The 21,471-nt window shown below is 38.5% G+C and overlaps 1 long non-coding RNA gene across 1 annotated transcript; it reads right to left on the minus strand.

The window, feature by feature from the left end:
• Positions 1-4,170: 4,170 nt before the first annotated feature.
• On the minus strand, positions 4,171-6,614 carry LOC118557722. Its single transcript, XR_004927957.1, has 3 exons — positions 6,544-6,614; positions 6,199-6,398; positions 4,171-4,325 (listed from the first exon to the last, which is right to left on the minus strand). It is a non-coding gene; the product is annotated as an uncharacterized LOC118557722 (long non-coding RNA).
• Between the last annotated feature and the right edge of the window lie 14,857 nt (positions 6,615-21,471).

Raw genomic sequence — 21,471 nt, forward strand, 5'->3', positions numbered from 1 at the left:
CATGGGTTAGCTCCAAGGAAGTAAAGAAGTTTAGGACAGTTTTCTCCTCACCAGCCAAAAATAAACAAATATTTTCACCCACAGTTTCCAAGTGTTGACCTTTTGGCTTCAAGAGAAGAAACAATCCAAAGGTAACGGGGAGAAGACACAACATAGTTTAGCTAGCTAAGATAGCCTGGGCAGGGAGTCAACAGTCAGACCACAGAGGCAACCGCAGCTCTTACAGTCATGGTTGCTGATTGTGTCATGGTCGCTCCAATCTTGTATGTTTGGTCATAATAATTAGCTGAAAACATCGGCTCTTTTATTTACCTGCTCTTTTATTTACCTTATTCTAAGGCCAGGTGGGGGAACCAACTGCGGACGAACTGATGGCTTGAATGAAACGACGTTATTCTTGAAATAACATTCTGAGAGCTATTACTGCAGTGCAGTTCAACCCACAAGAATAAAAAAAACACATTATGTGTGGGGAAAAGGAGACGTAAACAATCACTTGCGTGGCTCCTTTATTTCAGATTCAGGTTAGACAGTTTTTGTTTTTTGAAAAAAAAAGAAAAAAAGTTGTCATCAGAGTAACAATGCCGGTCAGAATTGGAGCAGACGTTGCAGCATTTACCTTAAAATCTACAATAAGTTCAGTGTTTTAAATACATTTATAGTCATGCTCCTTTTTATTATAAGCAGACGCCGCTCGCCACAGAGCGCATTTAAATCCCCTGGTATGGTGCCGGTTTTTTAAGTCTCCAAGCTAAACTGCCTACTGACAAAATTTCTCCCAGCTTCCTAGTCCTGGATAACCCACCATATAAATCTTTAACTCAGATTTCAGCTGCAGACTTTGCTGTCACTACTGTTGTCCAATATTGTGTTATGAACAGTTTGCTTTACTTTGTAACATTCAGTTTGTTTCACTTTGTCAGGTCAGCTGGTTCACTGTCACACAGTGGGAACTGATACACCGTCAGCTTTTACAGTGATTAATCTGCTGTCAGGCCTTTTATCTGCTTAATTGTCTGCTTCATTTAAGTATAGTTATTTTTTTCCACCATAGGTACTCTGAAATAACTTGTTTGATTGAATTAGTTGTTTTGTTTTTCCTCTAAATTATTATAAGCCAAGCTTTCCTTCCCTAGGGGCTTCTCAGATCGAATGCAATCATCAACAAAAACCACAGCAACCTCTCTTCTTGTCACCGCATAAACTACAGGATCTATTACAGTTTTTTAAGTGTACATATTTCCACATAGAGTCCATGTCTATATAATTGTCAGAAATGTTTACTTGGACAGTTTATTTTTCAGAAGTCAGCAGTGATGAGAGTATTTAAGTGAAGTGCGCTACATGTAAACTTACTCAGATCAGTCTCGAATGTAGATCACAAAGTGCGGGAGCTGTGATCCAACATCAGGGAGGGTTTAAAAAAAATATTTGCTTTAAGAGCTCATGTTTCTCTTCAAGATTTGTGTTTTTCTAAGGCAGCAGTTGATTCGGTTCAGAAACCTACAAAATACTGCTGTTCTGTGACGAATATTCTTCGTCTGCAGCTGGAGAAACTATTTCAGGTTTTAGTAATTGTCACATTTTTACGTCGGAGCAGGTAAACCTTGTTCAGGTGCAGACATTTCTTCATAGCCTTCTTCACAGGTGTGTTTAACCTGACTGAACCTGGGTCAGGCATTGTCGTCACTGGATAGCTCATAATGTAAATGTGGGGACTAATCCATCCTATTTCTTTTAATAAAATGTATCTTTTTTAACATAAAGGTGTTTATTGCTTTACTTTTTATGGTCATCTGTTGTGGGACGCCTTGGGATTAGATTTTTGACTATCCTGCCACCAGCTGGCAATAGGCCAGAAGCAACAACTGTATCACAGGGTTTCCCAAATTTAAGAGATTAGGGTTTACACATTAGGAAGATGATGCACCTTAATTTTACAAACAACGGCAGAAAAAAATCTTTTAAAACAGGAAAAGCAACAACCTGCGTCAGTTGGTAAGTTTTTAAGGTGTGCAATCAACTGAAATTTATCATTACAATAAATTGACTTTATATTTCCTCTGAAACAGTATTTGTGACCCTCCTCTTGGTGAGTAAGCCACAATAGGTCACTGCTATAAAGAAGCTTTTCAGTCCTGTGTTCATTAAGGTTATTGGAAAGTTAGATGGAAGGAAAAAGTGCGCCTTGAAGCTTGTCACGCTTCAGGACCGTTTACTCGACTAAAAAGTCGAGTATTTTATTTTTCTAATGAAGCTGTTGGTTACAAAATTTACTCCAGATATTTGTAACCGCCCAAGGAACCTGCCCAAATACAATAAATATAAATGAATACATAAACAAAGCCGTGCAAAATAAAGTGGAAGGACATAGGGAATGAGCATGAAACACATTCAGGGAAATTATTTCAATGCTTGGTCAAAAAGAAACTAGTCATAGTTATTGCTCAGGTGTGAATTTAACAGTATTAATTTAGCTGCCTCCAAATCCTGAAGGTCCTGAACGCCACTTTCTGCTCTCTGATCTTATGTTCTTTTATCTTCAATTGGCTTCAAGTCTAGCGATGACCTGGGCCATTGTAGCTGGCTGATATTTTTTCTACATATAACAACTGAAAATAAAAGATTCATTTTTAATACTTGTTAGAAAACTGTTGGTTGGCAATGACAGTCTGAAGTTGAACTCATGGACGTCACCAGACGCTGGGGTTCCTCCTTAACTGCTGCAAAGTTTAGTCTAACAAGTGAAATCCATGCTCTGTTAGGTGAAGATCAGGTGACTAACTTGGCACCGTAAACCCTATAAGTAATAGAAGGTTGTGCCACAGCAACTCAATCAAATTTAGATGCAAACTTTGACTAGGCCACTTCTTATAAGCTTTGTTTCTCAGCCATTAGGAGGTGAACTTCAAGCTGACTCCTTTATCTTGCTCCTTAGCCCAAGTGAGCTGAAAAACCCAAACTGGTCACTAATCATCCGTTACAGTCAGACCATTACGTTGCTGTTAAAGTTCCTCTTATGTTCCTTTTTCAAAGATGTCCACTTGAATCTAGTCAGTGCATGCGCTCCTGACCTTTTAGCCTACTTCATGTTGTCAGGAAGGTTCAGTTGAGGAGATTTCTTGATTCAACAGGTCCGACAGTCAATTTGAACTGATAATAAAAACTGGTTAATAATCACAGTTAATGCGTGCTTTAACAAGCGGTACAATTACTTTTTCACACTGGGCCAGGTTGGTATTGACAGTTTTTCCCCCTAATTAAACAAAGTTATCAATAAAACCTTATGCATTTACTGAAAAGTGGTACTGAAAAGTGCATTTCTTTGCTTTAATAAACTCGTGGGCTGCTTTGGCTGTACGTTTTGGGTCATTGTCCAGTTTATGAAATCTGTTTGACCGCATTTAGCTGGGTTTGAGCAGAAAGTCTGTCTCTGAACACATCAGGTTTCATCCTGCTGCGTCTGTCCTGAGTCACGTCATCAGCAAACATTAGCGGCCCAGGCCATCACGCTGCCTCCACCGTGCCTTACAGCTGATGTGGGACGCTTCGGATCATGAGCTGTTCCACGCCCTCTCCATGCTTTCTTCTTGCCATGGTTCTAGCAGAGGTTGATCTTGCTTTCTTGTCCAAAGACGGTTCTTCCAGACCTCTGCAGGCTTTTTTTTAGATGTTTTGTTACAACCTAGCCTTTCTGTTCTTGAGGCTCATCAGAGGCTTCCACCTTGCAGTGAAGCCTGTGTGTTTACTTTCATGCAGCCTTGTCTCTACGGTCGACTTGGATATTAATACTCCTTCCTCCTGGAGAGTGACGTTCACTCCATGAAGTGATGAAAAATAGTTTTTTTTCACCCTAAAATGATTCTGCAATCACCCTCCACTGTTTCATGGACGTTCAGGTCTTCTGCGTTGCTGAGTTCACAAATGCTCTCTTTCATTCTCACGATGCACCAAACTGTAGGTTTTGCTTCTAATATTGCAGCAATTTCTCAGATGTTTATATTGTTTTTACAGCTAAAGGATGGCTTGTTATGGAGAGCTCCTTTGACCACATGAAAGACATAACACCACAGCTCAGATCGACGTCAGGCCTTCTATCTACTTAATTTGCCCAATTTACTTTTGGTCCCTTTTAAAAAGGGTGTGGTAATGTTAAAGAGCTTTAACTCTCAAGTACTTCATCCAGTTTGATTAATTATTACCCATTCATGCAATAAATAATCTAAATAACAGTACTGACAACTTACCTAGCAGTAATGTCACTTTATGTGGCGACTTTTGAAGATATGAGGGAAGTCAGGTCGGCAGATATTTTCCCAGTGCACCTATCCAAAACAGATGTAAGGTATATATTAAATACATTAAAATGTATAATAGGATTAATTTTTATGTAGTGTGTCTGCTTCAGCATTTTCTATCTATCTATCTATCTATCTATCTATCTATCTATCTATCTATCTATCTATCTATCTATCTATCTATTATCTTATTTATTTTCTATACAGAGTAATATAACAGGGAAAAAGTTGCCTCTACACATTACTACTATTAATGGCATAATCATCATCATAGTAATAATAATTGCAATAGACTCACAGATGCACCTTATTCAGCAGGGGGCGCCCTAGGCCAAGCTTTGCAACACCCAGAGACGTAGAAAGTTTTCCTTGGCTGTTTGAAATTTATTCCCCCCTCTTAAGTCATAGGCTCCTTCTCTATTCTTAAACAATTTTTGTATGTTCCAACATTTTTGTAGCTGGTTATTTTGGGCTTTGAACATATTTAGTACTATCTGCAGTACCTAAACGGTGCATTTTGATCATTTTGACAATATAAATAGAGGGTTAGTGTGTTCAGCCTTGTTAATCTTTCTTATTCCTCTTTTTTTCCTGAAGTATGATTAATGACCTTATTGCAGTTTTGTAATTGTTTCCCCAAATCTCTGCACAGAAACTGAAATAGTATAAAACTAAGGGACAGCACAGAACGTGGAGCACTCTAGGGTGTAATTCAGGCTTGGCTTTGTGCAATACAGAAGCATTTTATTTTCCATTGTTTTGACTATATTTGAGGTGAGGCTTCCTGTTTAGTTTTTTTGTCAACAATAGTAAAAGAAAGAAACTTGTTTTTATGAACCATTCCAACATTTACATCAATTCTCTCTATTTTGAACTCCATCTTTGATCTACAATTTACAAACATTATTTTTGTTTTGTTCAAATTTCAGGGCAATTTATTATCTAATCATAATTTAAATTCATTCTCTTCTGCAATTACATTGTTTTACAGTTCTAAGTTATTTCAAACAAAGAAAATGTTTGTGTCATCAGCAAATAACCTAAAATTCATAGTTTCAGATATTTAGCATTTATATATATTAGGAAAACAAACCGAGCCAAACACCAATCCCTGAGAAAGGGTTCCATCTGTCCTCTTAGCTTTCTAAGCTTTTTTCTCATTAACTTTCATCAATTGTTAAATATATGCTTTGTCGTTCCACTTTATTATACAAACTCAAGTTTGTTTCTTTATTTTAAACATCACTATGTTAACTTTTGACCTTTTCACACAGTACATGTCTTCTAACATGGTTTAAAAACGCAGGTAGAACAATAAATTTGGCTGTATATTATTTACAGTCTCAAATCAATTTTAGGTTTTCTCACCACAGAACAGCAAAAGAATGACAAAACCTTTAGATTTTAATACATTTAGATATAATTAATTGTATATATGTGGGAATTAGTTGGGTAATTACCAACCTCACTAGTCAATAGTTACATTAGAAATATATTTAGAATGTTTTCAATCCTTATTTTTCAACTGTATACAATAATAATAAATGAATGTCGTTGTCGTTTTGACTGAACAGTGCAGCAGACGAGCCACTAGAGGGAACAAGAGTCTTTCCTTTTACTCCTCTTTCATGTGATCAACAAGCCTTATTATTGTGCTTTTAAATTCCTGGTTTTATGCAGATAGCATTTCACATTATAAATAATGCAGTGACCATTTAGCGGGGACACAGGCGGAAAATAAAATCGTTGTTTTTTTTTCACATCTTACTGCCAAGATGTCCTCTTTCTTACGGCCATCTTATATTCAGATGGTTTAATTTCTGTCTGAAAACCCCTTACTGTCCTAGGAGCTGTCCAGTACTGGTGAAACTGTGTGTGTACTTTATTTGTGAGTAAACACCTGTTTACTTGTCCAAAGAGCCATCTCTTCAGGCGTGTGTATAAAGGAAGCTCTCTCATCTTTCTGGATAACAGTTGGTAAAAATTGTCAATTTGAGAAGCCGGAGCGGCGAGGCGCTGAGAGGCTTGACTGCTGAACTGGAACGGCATTTTTCTTCCTGCTGCACTCTCCTCCATCTCTTTGTGTCTGATGTGATATATCTGGGTGTATAGAGGTGTGAGTGCATCGGTCGGTGACAACGAAATGGTTTCTGATCTCTCTAGACATTTCTCCTAGTATTCCCAAAGCCCTGGGTGTGATCCCACCCCCCCGTACGCTCTTCGAAAATAGTTTTGCACCGCTGACCTTTATATTGAACAAGACCTCCGTGAAAAAAACGACCTGGTGTTCGTCTATTCCCATCATGCTCGTGGTCCTCAGAGGGTTTGACAGCCCTGGATGGGCGTGCTTGGTGCTTGGTGTTCCTGCAACATTTCGCAGAACTGGAAAAATATGTTTCATACACGGTTTAAATATTTCATTGTTTTACTGACCTACCTGCAGATACATTCGCTGCTGTTCTAACATTTGACTGAATGTTTACACACAGTGTAACATAGTCACCAAAATCATGGAGGCTACCTGAGGGTGACACAGAGGTCGCACAGTGAGATCTGCCAAGGCTGAAATGAAATAATAAATAAAGAGCTTCCTTTATTATTATTATTATTATTATTATTATTTAAACTGATATGTTTCTACAGATGTAAAGCATAGTGCTAAGAATCTTTAGCTAGCACTTTAACATGGTAAATTATAGTATAAAATTGTATGATTTCTGCTGCAATCCTAATTTATAATGCCTAATGCATTAATGAACTGACTTATTTTCATTTCTGGCAGTGTAGTGTCAACAAAACAAACTCTGAGTTGTTGATTTGGTGGTCATTTTTGTAATTTCTTATAATCAAAACCACAAAATTAAACAAGCCTTATTTCTACATCGCCACAGGAGCTCTGATTGACCCGCAGGAAGAAAAAAAAACCACACTGTTGTCCCGTCCTCAGGCGTTGCTGCAAAACAGGCGTGACTGAAGGGTGAAGAATGGCCCAACAGCCATTGTATCCATTTTGTTCCCAATTTTATCCACTGTGAAAGACACAGCTGGTTCAATTCCCCGTGACTCGTTCAAAACCCAGATTTTCTGTTGTTCGACCTTCCAGCTGCGTTTTAAGGTGAGACGAGGGGGGAGAAAAAAAAAACGAGACTGTCTCTCTGCGTATGTTGTCAAGCCTAAAACAGACAGATGACATTTACTGGCATTTCCGGCAGCAGGTGCGTTTGACAGAATCTTATCAAAAAGGATGGATTCTTGTCGCTCCTTTTCATTGCCATTGTTTCTGATCTCTGGCAGCTGGAGCCACGGTTTGATGTAAAACATGGCTGCTACGATGCACATGTTCATGGCAAAACATCTCAGCTTTAACGTTCAGTTTCTGCTCCAGGACGGATGCAGTCTGGAAACTGCCCCGCTACGTCCAAGACCTTCACCTCCCTTGTTTGCCGTTTGCTTTAACAAGAGTCTGGAGGATAGACCTGCAGAGAGAGAAAAAATGCTTTTGCATTTGTTGAATTTTAATAAGGCTAATTGGAGCAGCAGACTGTAATTAAATCAGATGCTTTTGCAAGATAAAGATCAAGGTGTGGATGTTAATGTCCAGCTTCGTATTTTTAAAGATACGCTGCCCTGAAAATATTTGCCTGCTTCCAGAATTTTGTCGGTTTTGACTTCCATATCATAACTTACATGATTTAGACCATCAAGTGAGTTTTATTATCTGACAAAGAAAACATGAGGAAATGAAAAATGCCGTCATCAGATTATGATTTCTGAAAAAAAAAAAAGTCCAATCCACATCCAGGCCTCATAATCTTCCTGAGCTGTAGAATCACATAAATCACTTTAATAGAACCTGTCTGACAACATGAAGTAGACTAAGAGATCTAAAAAAAAGAAAAACACACACATCCTGCCTTCAATCTAAAGAAATATAAGAACAGATGAGATGCAAGGTCATTGATATTCGTCCATCTGGGACAGTGGTTAAACTTCCCGAGAGTGGCTGGCACTAGGAAATTACTCTAGGAGTGCAGTTTAGTTTATCGTACATGAAAAAGACTGGCCAAAAACATCCTTGATGAGAAAGGTGCAAGGCAAAATAACAAAAAAAAAAAAAAGTCAATAACACATTTTCCAGAAAAAAATAAAGATTTTTGAGAAAGTAGTCTAAAATGAGCTCAATATTTCCCAAAAACAACATCATACTGATACCGACAGTCAGAAATTTTTGTTGTAGGGGCTTGGTCTGAAGCTGTGCTGCTTCTTGGGAACTTTGACGGCTTACCATAGTCGTAACGGAGGATGTCCGGCCAAAAATTTACAACCTCTAGCTGGTTATACAGCATGGTAATAATCCAAAACCACACCAGCAATCTCATTATTTGCTTGATGATTTGAACAGCAAACATTTAAGAACTCAGTAAGGGGGCAAACACTTTTTTATGGCACTGAATGGTCATGCTCACATAAGGCAACTCTCATCAGCTGCCTCATGTGATGTCACCAGAGACATATCTAAAGTGAGTTTGATTGATTTTACTGACAAGTCTGGGTAGTCGATTTAAAGCCTGCCGTGACAGGCCCCTATGGTGCCGTATAGCGATTTAAACTTAAGTCACAGTCAGCCGCTGCAGAACACATGAAGATGATGTAAATCCAAAATGCACAAAAAGCCCACCAAAGGTAGCAGGAGAGCTGTTATAAAGAAGACAAATCACCAGCACATTTGAATCTAAGCTTGCATCCTTATCTCTCTCCTCTTTCTCATCGCAGCTGCTCTCTGTTTTTAAAAGCTCAGACAGGTGGGCTTACTTCAAATCATCTGGATTTCTTGATGTTTCAGCCGAGATACCTTCTCTTCTCTCGCCTCTGTATTATCTGACTCCTCCACGCTGTTTGACAGCTTTGCTCTGACGCTCCCCATTTTGAATTTTAAGCAAGCCTCACACCCCGTACAATTCAGCCCTGGCTTGTGCATCTCATCTATCATCTGCCTCAGCCACTCCTCTGTCAGCTAGATAAAGCGTGTTTTTGGGCCGTGCTATCCGTACCAAGGCGGTGTTTTTGTTCACCTGAGGATTTGGGGAGGAAGGGAAACCCAGTGAGCAAGAGGAGAAAAAGAAAAAAAAGAAGTTAAGTATCATTTACAAGATCTCATTTCGGAGTCAGCCTCTTGAAATTGCGTTTCGGGACATATCTCTGGGTGGTCAACCAAGCAGATAGGCGGCGAGTGGGGCAGGGGGTCTCTCAGACAGTTCCAGCTGAGCTGCCATCACCCTCTGATCAAAGTATTTTCTGTTGTAAAAAGAGTCCACATGACAGGCGAGCTGCTCGTCAACACTCTGCGGAGAGACATGACGGCGCAGGCTTGGCTGGAAGCTGTCAGACTCGGCTCACACCCACTCTGTGTTCAAGGCTACAGAGACTCGCAGTCTGCACTCCTGCTACGGGGAGGATCTCCTCCGGAATCTCACCCATCGTTAGTTCAAGTCAGGCCTGACAAATTTGCGGTGTGAATAATTTCTTAATTTTTTTTTTTTTTTTCTTCCCCCCCTCCTTTGTGACTGACAATCCTTTGTCCCACTTTTCATAACTGTGACAGATTTCTCTCACAGGCCCACTAGTGCTTCTAAAAGCTGGGACGATTAAGGAGCTTAAATGTGCTTTGTATTCTGTTCTGTGTTCATATTTTTTTTATAAAAGTATAAATCCAAAGAGATGAAAATAACTTTTCTAAAATGAGAATGGATGATGTCCTATATCACACTCGTTGTAGATGAGCTGCAAAACCAAAGCTGATTTTAGATATTTAAAAATCTTAATCATTGAAAGCATGGGGCGGTTTCAGTATAAAGGTACATAAAGCTTTTATAGTGTTTTAAAACATAAATATCTTCTGTCAGATTAACCCTGTGGTTTAAAGTGCTTATAACGAGACGCCAGAGAAAGTGCTGGAGTGATAAACCAATTTTCTTACCTGTTGTTGGGCTCAAACTGCTGGTCAGCTGGCTGAATAAAATAAAAAATACTCTTACCCTTTTTTTTTGTCTAAAAGTAAAACAAATGGAGCTCTTTGAAAATATGAACAAGCCTGGTGCGGGATCTAAAGGCCCCCATTTAATTAATTGAATTTAATGTTGTTAATAATCTACTACTTGTAAGCCACAATTAGGATATCTGTAAAGCAGGTCATTGGAGGCTAGCTACCAAAACAAATACCCCGAATAAATAGTTAGTTTAGTGCATGCAAACACCTCTGATCTGACCTTTTAACCAATTAAATAGTTTTCCTCCAAGTCATTTAAAAATGCCCTTTCCAGACCTCTAAGTTGTAGCCAAAATAACTTCTTATTCTTGTAGGTAGCCTCCAAAAAACGTTTTGTCAGAACATCAATAAATGCAATTTTGTAGATTAATCAACAGGATGTTTTAAAATATTCAATGATCAGATTTTTGTTTAAACACTAATTAACTTGTCACTTTTATTAATAGAATCACGTTTTAAAAAGATTTTAAATCATAATGTGTAATAGTTGCTTATATTTTAAGTATTTCTCTATTCAGAAGGATGTGGAGAAAAAATTCAATCTATATTTCATAGTATCGTTTAGGACTGGCCGATATGGCCTAAACCCAGTATCGCGATATATTGAGCAGTTCACCTCGATAACAATAAATGGACGATAAAACTCTTTTCCCTCTCACATTAATATAACTCAATTAAGTCACAAATGTCATTATTCAGTGTGGAGTAAGGTAACTGTCAATATAAACGTATGTGTAGTAGGTCTCTCGATGTGTAAATGTAAGTCAATAAATGTGAATAAATTTAAGATTTGTGTTTGTCCCTGGTTGTCAACTCATACATAGGCGTACCATCAGATGTTTCATCTGAGAAAGTTTTGAAGTTACAAATACAAGTTACAAAGTTACAACTTTGCAACAGTACAAGTACAAATCACAAAATAACGAGTATGAATCAGAAATTTACATGTATGAAGCTACAGATCCTGTCGAAGCTGTTTTGTACTCCTTACCAGTTGGTGGCGGTAAAGCACCTGATTTATTTTCAACTGCCATTAAACCAGAAGAAGAGAAAGAAGACGAAGGAAACAGCACTTATGCTGGTGAAGATTCTCAGTCATCCAGGTCATGGTCATTCCAAAAAAGTAAAAAAACAAAACAACTGGACTTTTTCCCGAAGTTTGAAGACGTTTCGCTTCCTGTCCAGAAAGCTTTCTCAATTCAAAAAGTCTGTTAAAGTCACGACTCCCCATTTCTAATGGGGTGGACCTGATTCGGTTCAATTTGCATGTTATCTAAGCCATTACAAAGCATTTGTTGGGCAGTAGTATAAAGCTCGCAACTCCACATTACTCCAGACTTTTTGAATTGAGAGACCTTCCGGGATCGGAAACGAAACGTCTTCAAACTTCTGAAAAAAGTTCAGTTGTTTTGTTTTTTACTTTTTTGAAAAAAACAGCACTTACATTCTCACATATGAAACATCTGTTGTCACACGTCATTACTGCCACCAACTGGTAGTGTGTGTAATAGCTTCATCAGGGGTTGTAGATTCATACTCGTTAATTTATGATTTGTACTCGTAAATTTGTGACTTGTACTTGTATTTCTGTAAAGTTGTAACTTCGTAACTTCTAAATTTGTATTCTCACAGACGACTCATCTGATGTCACATGTATGTATGAGTTGACAACCAGGAACAAATACAAATCTTAAATTTATTCATGTTTATTCACTTATATTTACAAATTCAGAGACCTATGCATATGTTTATATTGACAGTTATCTTACCCCATACTTCAGGCTCTGAAGAGACCAAGAAACTCTTGATATATCATACAATTTGATTGGTTTAATTAGTATTCTGAACATTCATATCAAAGTCATAAAACGTTCCTATTTAATCCTGTAGTTGAAGCTTTTTTTACTTCTTAATGTTTGACTACAATGATAATTAATGTTGATTTCTCTAATGATCCTTTTCCTATGTACTTTACCGTATTTTAAATGGACTTCACGGAAGCAAGTGAATATTTTACAAAATGAGTGTAAAATACTTTTTACACCTTTAACTACTTTTGCAGCTGTTGGGTTTATATTTTTACCTATGTGCTTGGATGAAAATCAAAATGATAACACCAGACATGCATTGTAGTTTCTCTGTTTATACAAGTGTGCTCTGCACTTCATAGCTTATTTGATAAACCCACGAAGTGTAGAAAGTAATGAAAATATAGAAGACTTCTACCACCTATTGACCAGGACTGCAGTTGCTTACCATGGAGACTGAGTGTAGGCTAGAGGAGAAACATTGCTTCTCCTCTCCGAAGTGCAATTTTATCTCCTACATCTGAGGGAGGATATTGCTTTATGATGTATTTCACAGCACACCTGACTGGCTATGGACACCCATACCAAACTTACCAGATCCAGTTAAATAAAGTTAAATGGTTCTTTACTGCAACAGACCAAACTACTGGGTGGAGAAACAGCCGATCAAAGCCTCAACAGCAGAGTTGGCTTTAGGCGACTGTGATTTCTGTCACTGGATTTGGCATTTGTGCCACACTCAAGCTTTAAAGATATTTATTCAGCCCGGATGGTCAGACGGATTGATGGACGTGCTAAAGGACGGGCAGAGAATCGCTTATTCGCACCCTCGTATTCATTTGCATGCACAGAACTTCTCCCATCAGTCATGAGGCCTGACGGGAGAAGCTGTCTGCTAGCTGGAAATGCCACCGTCTCTTTTACTGACAGACAGCAAAAACAGAAGGAGAGCCAGATCGCCAGGCAGAGGGCTGTGGGAGGAAACAGGTGGGTTTATTTGTTTATGCTTGGACGTCTTGCAAGTTTTTGATGGAAATACTGCTTCGCGTTTTATTATTCTCCCACTCCCTCGATGCTTGTTATAGCGAGTCTAAAAAAAAAAGCAAACTCCACACATGGCGTTCTGAGAGTAAAAATGAATCGGTTTAGTTTGGACATTTAATGTATGATTTGCAGTTTAGCTAATGATCAGTTGAGACTAAAACTGAGCAATCTGCTAAACTAATACCCCGAACACACTATCACCACTGTGAAAAATGGTGTTGGCAGCATCATGGCGTGAGGATGCTTTCCTTTAGGAGGGACAGGTAAGCTGTAAGACGTCAACAGGAAGCTGGACAGAGCTAAATAGAGGGCAATCGACTTAAGACAGCATGATATAACGTGTTTTTTTGTTGTCAAGGTAGAGGTTACTCATTAGGGTGACCTATACCTGTTTCTTATAAGCCAAAAACAACATCAACATTTAAAAATAATGCAAAATGACAATTCTTCGCAACAAATATTACTCATTTTAATTACTTGTGGGATAAATTAATTGCCTTTGGAAATAACACAGGTGGTTTTCTTTGGAGATTAAGCCACTACTTGGGTAGATTTCAGTGGTTCTAAAAGCTAATTGTTGTACAAATACCTGGTAATGTATTACTACTCTGACAGCTTTAAGGGAGAGGTTGAAAATGTCAACAAAAGCAACAAAACAAGAACAGCTACCCCAGTATTTGCCAGCAAATGTGCACACATTTTCCTTCTGCAAGCGGCTAAAAATGGCTGAATGGTGACTGCAACCAAAGGGTGAAAGAGTCTCATTCTGTAATCGACGGTCTGAAAATGACTCATCTGACTAAAAGGATAAATTAAAGATATATAATTTTCTTGAACTCCCCCGTATTTGACATGTACCTGTGAAACAACCATGTTTCTCTCCGTCAGCAGGTTCCAAGGTCACGTACGAGAAAAAAAACACGTTCTTTTGCTAGGTGTTTTTGCTGCAGTCGGCCATTGATCTCTCTGTTTGTCTGACTCTCTTCGCTCTCTGCTCCAGTCCATTTTTCCCCATTCCGCACGTAGAGGTAGACAAAAATAAAGCCGCCTATTCTCAGAAATCTCCAAAGGAAGTGCTTTCTCTCCCTCGCTCTCAAACCGTGAAGCCGTGGCTTCAAAGCCAACCTCTAAAAATGGAGGGATAAAAAGCACTTGATATGGCTGCTACTTGGCATGGCAGAGTTGTTTTTTTGAATGAATCAACATGCTGAGTTGCTTGTTAGTCCTTTTGACCATGCTGTGGCTTTTTCTTCTGTTCAATGCGTGCACTGGCGCCTTTATCAGCGTGGAACAAAACCTGTAAAGAACAGGCTGCTCAGTGCTCCCAGATGTTTCCCTTGACTATTTTAGCTGAATTTCTACTGAAAAACACTACACTGGGATTTTTTTTTATGTGCTGTTAAATACAAAGAAGACAACATCTCCAAGGTGGGAAGATGGAAGAGTTCAGACCGAATCTTAATCATAATAACAGTGTTACTTTCTGAGCTTACCAGTCTAATAAATACAGGCAATATTAAGTTTATTCCTGTTGCCTATCCTTTGTCAATAATTAAACAATCATTTAAAAGAGTGAAACAAATCTAAAGTCATAAACAAGCCTATGACTTTTAACAATACGACCCCTCTGAGTTTTCACTTGCTAACTTGTATCAGCTAGCTAGCTGTTCTGCAGCGCTAACGCTAGGGGAAACAAGTACTTAACATTTTTTTTTAAAGTTAACAGTTTTTTAAATTTATTTTCTCCTCTTTTATAACATGATGACCGCTAACGATCTACTTGTGGTAAAATACAGTATTTTTTGCTTCCTTAAATTTAGTAATTTGACAGAAGCTTTAGCTACGACCACAAGCTTGCTAGAGCTAATTGCGACACACTTCTTGTGCTAATACCCTTTAGCATTTATCAGCAACATTCTCTCTTAAATTATCATCCTGCTCAAAGGTGAATTCACTCTTTTGTCTCAGTCATTTGCCATATCTAACAGGTTTCCTTCCAAGGCAAGTTTATTTATAAAGCCAGGATTGTATTTCGCTTCATGCATCTTCCCAGCTTTCTTGTCCCTTCTGAAGAAAAACCATGATATGTCACCATAACTTTCACATTGGAGATGGTGCGTTCAGGAGCATATGCAATGTCAACACATGGAGTTTTGCATTTAGGGCCAAAAAGTTCAAGCTTGTATTGTTTATGACCAGAGCAAATACTTCCCCCTGTGGTCCCTGCATGGCTTTTGGCAAGTCATAAACAAGACTTATTATGGATTTCCTCTTGCCAGTAATCCAAAAAGGTGAGATTTGTGGAATAAATGAATAATAGTTGTCCTTCTAGGATATTCTCCAGAGTTATTATGGGCGTCTTGGCTGCTTCTCTGATTAATGGTGTTTGTTGCACGGCCTGTCAGTTAAGGTGAACGACCATGTCTTGGTCGGACTGCAGTTATGCCATTCTTTTTCTATTTTGGGGGGGCTGAAATGTACACAAGGACTTTTTCTTATACCACAGCCCTGCTCTAAACAATAATAACAGTTTTGTTGGCAAGTTTGGCCCAAAACGCTTTAACCTGGGGCGTTTTAAAAGCTTAATTGGAATCTGGAACCTACAATTAAAATAAAGAAAATATAAAAATTGTCTTTGCTAAATGCCAACATCAGAAAACATGGTATCATTGGGATGTTACTATTCAGAACAAACATCTCATGTACAAAGTGTAGGTATTATGCTTATATTAGTATTTATATTTTATAAGCTAAAACGCTACTATTAGCATATTAGCTTATGGTAGCTAACAAGATCTGCTAAGCAAGTCACAGCTTATTCTGTCATGAGCTAAAATGTAACATGAGTGAAAATCTAACATTAGCATATTATCTATCAATAGTGAACAATATATCAGAGTATCTAAAGTTTGATACTATGTAAGCTAATATGCTAGTGTAGCATAAATGGGAGTTTATTCAAACAAAAAACAACGCTTTTCAAAATGTTGCTGTGAAACAATAATACTTTTACTTCCACTTCACAATTGTCTGTCACCTAAAATCCCCATATATTACATTTAGCTTATGGTTGTTATGTGAAAAAATGTGAAAAAGGTACTTTTGCGTGGCTCTGTTAATCCTCTCTTTAGAAAGTGTCATTTTGAGAAATGAACCAAAACGTGCGTCTTGCTGTTCAGCAAAGAACATAAATGTGTCCATTAGTCGTAAATGATGAACAAAGGCGTCTGAAACTCTGCTTTTACCAATTGAATTGGGAAAACACCACCCACTCAGAGGCAGTCTTATCTGCGTCATCTGTAAATTCAGTAAAATGGTAAATTAAACAACCAACCCAGCAATAAGAGCCCTTAGATGCCCTTCCTTTATCAATGACTCCAGACAAACTGCCCTAGGACTGAACCTGACCTCTGCTCGTTCAGCCGTCTGCATCCTGCAATAATTACATCCGTGTCTCAATAGGCAGAGCTACTCAGCAGGTCTCCCAGCAAGCCGGTGATATTTACCCGCCAAAGGTCTTAGACTTGTGGGGGGAAAAAAAAGATTAGTGAAGGCTGCTAAAAGGGGAAATATTACACTAGGATATTTCCGCTGTGCTTATCTTGTCGCATAGTGGGAACACATTGCTGGGAGTGTATTTTTTGCAATGTGATTTATTTTAGATGTCAGTTAAGATATCACAAAGGGTTTCTCACCCCTGGAATGGCTCCGCTTCGCCTCAGCTTTGCCACAACAGCCGTCTTGGAAAAAACAATAATCAGTCTGGCTTTATGCAATCTTAAAATATTCACAAACCCAATGAATCAAGTTCAAAATGAAAGCGCCGGAACAGTAAAGCGTTTATCAGTGAACAGATTTATGTCTCAGCTCCAACTCTAAAAGTTTGGCTTTACTGTTAGAGAGCTAAAAACTGATGCATGACAGAAGACGTGTCTATATACCGGATTGTAAATGGATATCGTAAATGGATTAATATGAAACCTAAGCTTCGACCCAGTCCTACGTCTTTTACAGCCTCTGTTTTTTGTTTTTTTCTTCTTCCTCTCTATTAAGCTATACAGGACTGTCTCAGAAAATTAGAATATTGTGATAAAGTTCTTTATTTTCTGTAATGCAATTAAAAAACATGAAATGTCATACATTCTGGATTCATTACAAATCAACTGAAATATAGCAAGCCTTTTATTGTTTTAATATCGCTGATTATGGCTTACAGCTTAAGAAACCCAAATATCCTATCTCAAAATATTAGAATATCATGAAAAAGTATACTAGTAGGCTATTCAACTAATCACTTGAATCGTCTAATTAACTGGAAACACTGCAGGGTTTCCTGAGCCTTGAAAAACACTCAGCTTGGTTCAGTAAACTAAATCACAAGTATGGTAGTGGTTAAGAGACGACATAAGATTCTCACAGTAACTGGTGTACTGACCATGGCATTACTGTCCTTGATTGGCCTGCCAATTGCCCTGACCTGAACCCCATAGAGAATTTGTGGGGTATTGTGAAGAAGAAGCTGAAAGACACCAGAGCCAACAATGCAAATGAGCTAAAGGCCGCTATTGAAGCATCCTGGGCATCCATAACACCTCAGCAATGCCACAGGCTGATTGCCTCCATGCCACGCCGCATTGATGCAGTAATCTGTGCAAAAGGATTCCCAACCAAGTACTGAGTGCATTAATGGACATTTTCAAATGTTTGATTTGGTTTTGCTGTTAGAATTTTTTTTTTTTTTACTTGGTCTGAGGAAATATTCTAATATTTTGAGATAGGATTTTTGAGTTTTCTTCAGCTGTACACCATAATCAGCGATATTAAAACAATAAAAGGCTTGCGATATTTCAGTTGATTTGTAATGAATCCAGAATGTATGACATTTCATGTTTTTTAATTGCATTACAGAAAATAAAGAACTTTATCACAATATTCAAATTTTCTGAGACAGTCCTGTATCTACACTCCCATCAACTCTGGCCAGCTTCCCTGTCCCTGCTGAACAAAAGCATCCCCACAGCAGGATGCAGTCACCATGTGTTCAGGGTGACGTGCAACATCAGTTAAGACAGGTTCACTCGTTGGCCAAAAAGTTTGACTGATTTCCATCTCATCTGACAAGAGCTCCTTCTAACCTTATGCATAAAATCTGAAACAACGTGGCCGGGGGCAAAAGTTAAGCAGAACTTCTTTTAATCATGGTTTTCTTCATGCTGTTGTTCAATAAAAGACAGATTTCTATCAAATAAAGACCCATTAAAACACGTTGAAGGTTGTTCCTGCAACGTGAGAAAATAGTGAAAAATATCAAGGGGAATAAATGGTTTGCAATTTTGACATTTATACCCGCAGCATAAAAAAAAAAATATATATATCCTTGGATTTTAAGCCACGATTTCATGTCACATATCCCACAGCTGTATTAGACAGTAATAATATGCTCAAGTGCTAACCTGCTCCTATCAGATGTGTCACACCTTTCAGTGTCTGTGCAATTTGCATTTGAGTCATGATTGCGGAAGAAGCCGCACTGATTCATGGCGTACCTGACTCAGACGTCGAGACAGATGCGATATTTCAGATATTACAGGCCGAGGGGAGGAGGAGGAGGAGAGGGAGGCAACAGCTGGAGGTGGCTGAACCCAACGGAGTTAAAATGCTTCCACTCAGCCTGCAGCAGCTTTTCTTCTCTTCAGAAAAGAAAAAAGAAAAACATGCTTTTATGTAGGATTTCTTCTCCAATTTGTCTGAGAGTAGTAATCTGTGTGAAAATGCGCACTGCTCATACGAGGGTCTGCAAGGCGCATGTTTTTTTTTTTTTTCCAGATCCCCTGCTGAGGTGGGTTACTTATACTCAGTTACTTATACTCAGTTACCTTTACGTGAGTAAAAAATTTACTTCTAGCAGTAGTTTTACTGCACTGTACTTCTTAATTCTACTTTAGTAAGTATTGTTAAGAAGTATCATGACTCTTACTAAAGTTTCTGGCTACTTTACCTACTGTGAGTAACTTTACTGAATAAAGAACTAATTTGTTTTAACCAAAAATGCACCAGAGAAACATCTACCGTTTACATTAAAGGTGAGACTTCTTGTTTGTACACCAGCTTTGTTTTTTTGATGTTATTTTATATCTTCTGAGCTCATCGAGCCGTTTACAGGTCAAGTAACCATGGTAAACAGTTAATATTGCCTTTTGCACTGTCCTAACTTAAATTAAATATATACATTAACTGCTTGGTTTCATGAGTTCTGTGTTGAAAAAAAAATTTAAAAGTGTTTCTTCTGCCTGGATTTGTTACTTTGTAATTGTTATTGTTTGTACATTTTTTGTTAGATGTTTAAATACCAGAATTTACATACATAATATAATGTTTTTGGCGTAATTTTTCAATATTAAATCAGTTGTTTTAAATATTCACTGAGTACTTGAGTAGCCTTCTTAACAAATACTTTTTTTTTTACTCTTACTTGAGTAATTTCTTGGTTGGGTAATTTTTACTTTGACTTGAGTAAAAAAATGTGTAGAAGTAGTGCTATTCTTACCTGAATCAAATTTCTGGCTACTCCACCCACCTCTGCCTGCTGCAACAGATTTTCAAGTGAAATTTGTTGCTCTTGTTGACAGCGTGGTACAAAATCCAGTGTTCATTATACTGATAAATGTTACTTTGATGAAGCTTAGATGTGAACCAGTCTTGTGTGAGACATTAAAGCACCATAAAGCGATTAAACGTCTCAGTTTCCAGAGGAAAGTTTAATTTAAGAAGATTGGAAAGAAGGTTCCAGCAGGCATTTGTTGATCCTTTGATCCTGAAGGGACAGCGCGTCTTTCATCCTGGCTGTGGGACAAATCTGACCTTTATGGAGGTGCTGAGAAGGTCCCCGGAGTTTGGTTTCCCTGTCCATGTGTGTTTTGTGCATCTGGAAAACATTACGAATGTTGTTGGCAAAAAAGTCGAGCTTGTTCCCAGAATAGGTAGGACTCCCCTGAAGCACTGTTTGCAGTGTTCATGGACAGGATCTAAAGGTGCAAGTCGTGGAGAGGAGGGTGTCTGCTTTCCTTTTTGCAGATGATGTGGTTGTGTTGCCATATTGGGGCCATGACTTTCAGCGTGCTCTGGAGCAGTTTGCAGCTCTGTGAGCAGACGGGATGAAAGTCAGCTCATCTGAGGACACGGTCCTTTTTGGACGGGTGGAAGTCTGAGCATCTCGAGGATTCTTTAAAGTAGAAACTTTCACTCCTGCTCCTCGCTGTCAACTCGTGACAGCAATTTTGCAAAGCTTATATCCGGCATCAGACTAGAGCGACGCTTCGACTCTTTTGGAGCGGTCAAGCTCAACGCGATGCGGCTATGAGACGCATGAAGCGACTGTGATTGCTGTGCAAAACCTCCCCCGTGACTCACAGCTTTACAAGCCCTCATTTAAGTCAGGATGTGTGGAGAAATCCTAATCTTGGGAAGTGGATGTGCAATCATGAGGCAGTTGTCACAAACCATATCCACTGGATGTGCAAAACAGAAAATACTTGCAGAAACCTACAGCGGAAATGCATCAATGTGCATTTAATGTTTACGTGTGTTTGTTTCAGAGCCATGCTAGCTTTTTAGAACCAAAGCAACTACAATTTGCCCAAAGAAGCGACAGTACTCATTTTCTTTCCTAAGGAACAGTCATTTTCTCCTACTATCTCTTCCCATTCTGCCAATTCCTCTGCTTTTTTTTTTTTTTTTCAGTCCGCTGCTCCCCATTTGCATGACAGTTGAGAACAATATTGCCAAAGCAGCGAGACAAAAGCTGTCAGTGTCTCTAATTTTGTTCTCTTTTCTCTCTTTCCGCGCTCCTCAGATAATGAGATGAGTTGCTGTCATGAAAAGGACGTCGCTTCCGACCCTCTGTCCAGAATAAAATCTGGTACAGATCTGTTCTTGAGCACTAAATAACGCAGAGAACTGATGCCTAGAGGGGGGGGGGAAAGGATAATTAAAGCTTGTATTAATCAATTTTCTTATCATCCGCGGCGCCGTATTTCAAATAAACCATTAATATTTGTTGATTAAATTCTCGGATATTAAAATGGAAATCGGCATCAGAGCATAAAAGATGTATAAAGCTTATGGGAACACACAAATGGGCCAGAAAAGGGGAGCGTCATTTTCTAACTGCTCTGCCTGAAAATAATATTTGGCACCAAATCATCCAACCCAACCATGGAACGGGACTAAAAAGGTTTAAAAAAAGGTCAACATGCAGAAAATGTGACAAACAACT

This window comes from Fundulus heteroclitus, chromosome 24 (assembly GCF_011125445.2).
Source record: "Fundulus heteroclitus isolate FHET01 chromosome 24, MU-UCD_Fhet_4.1, whole genome shotgun sequence".
In the NCBI taxonomy this organism is placed as follows: domain Eukaryota; kingdom Metazoa; phylum Chordata; class Actinopteri; order Cyprinodontiformes; family Fundulidae; genus Fundulus; species Fundulus heteroclitus.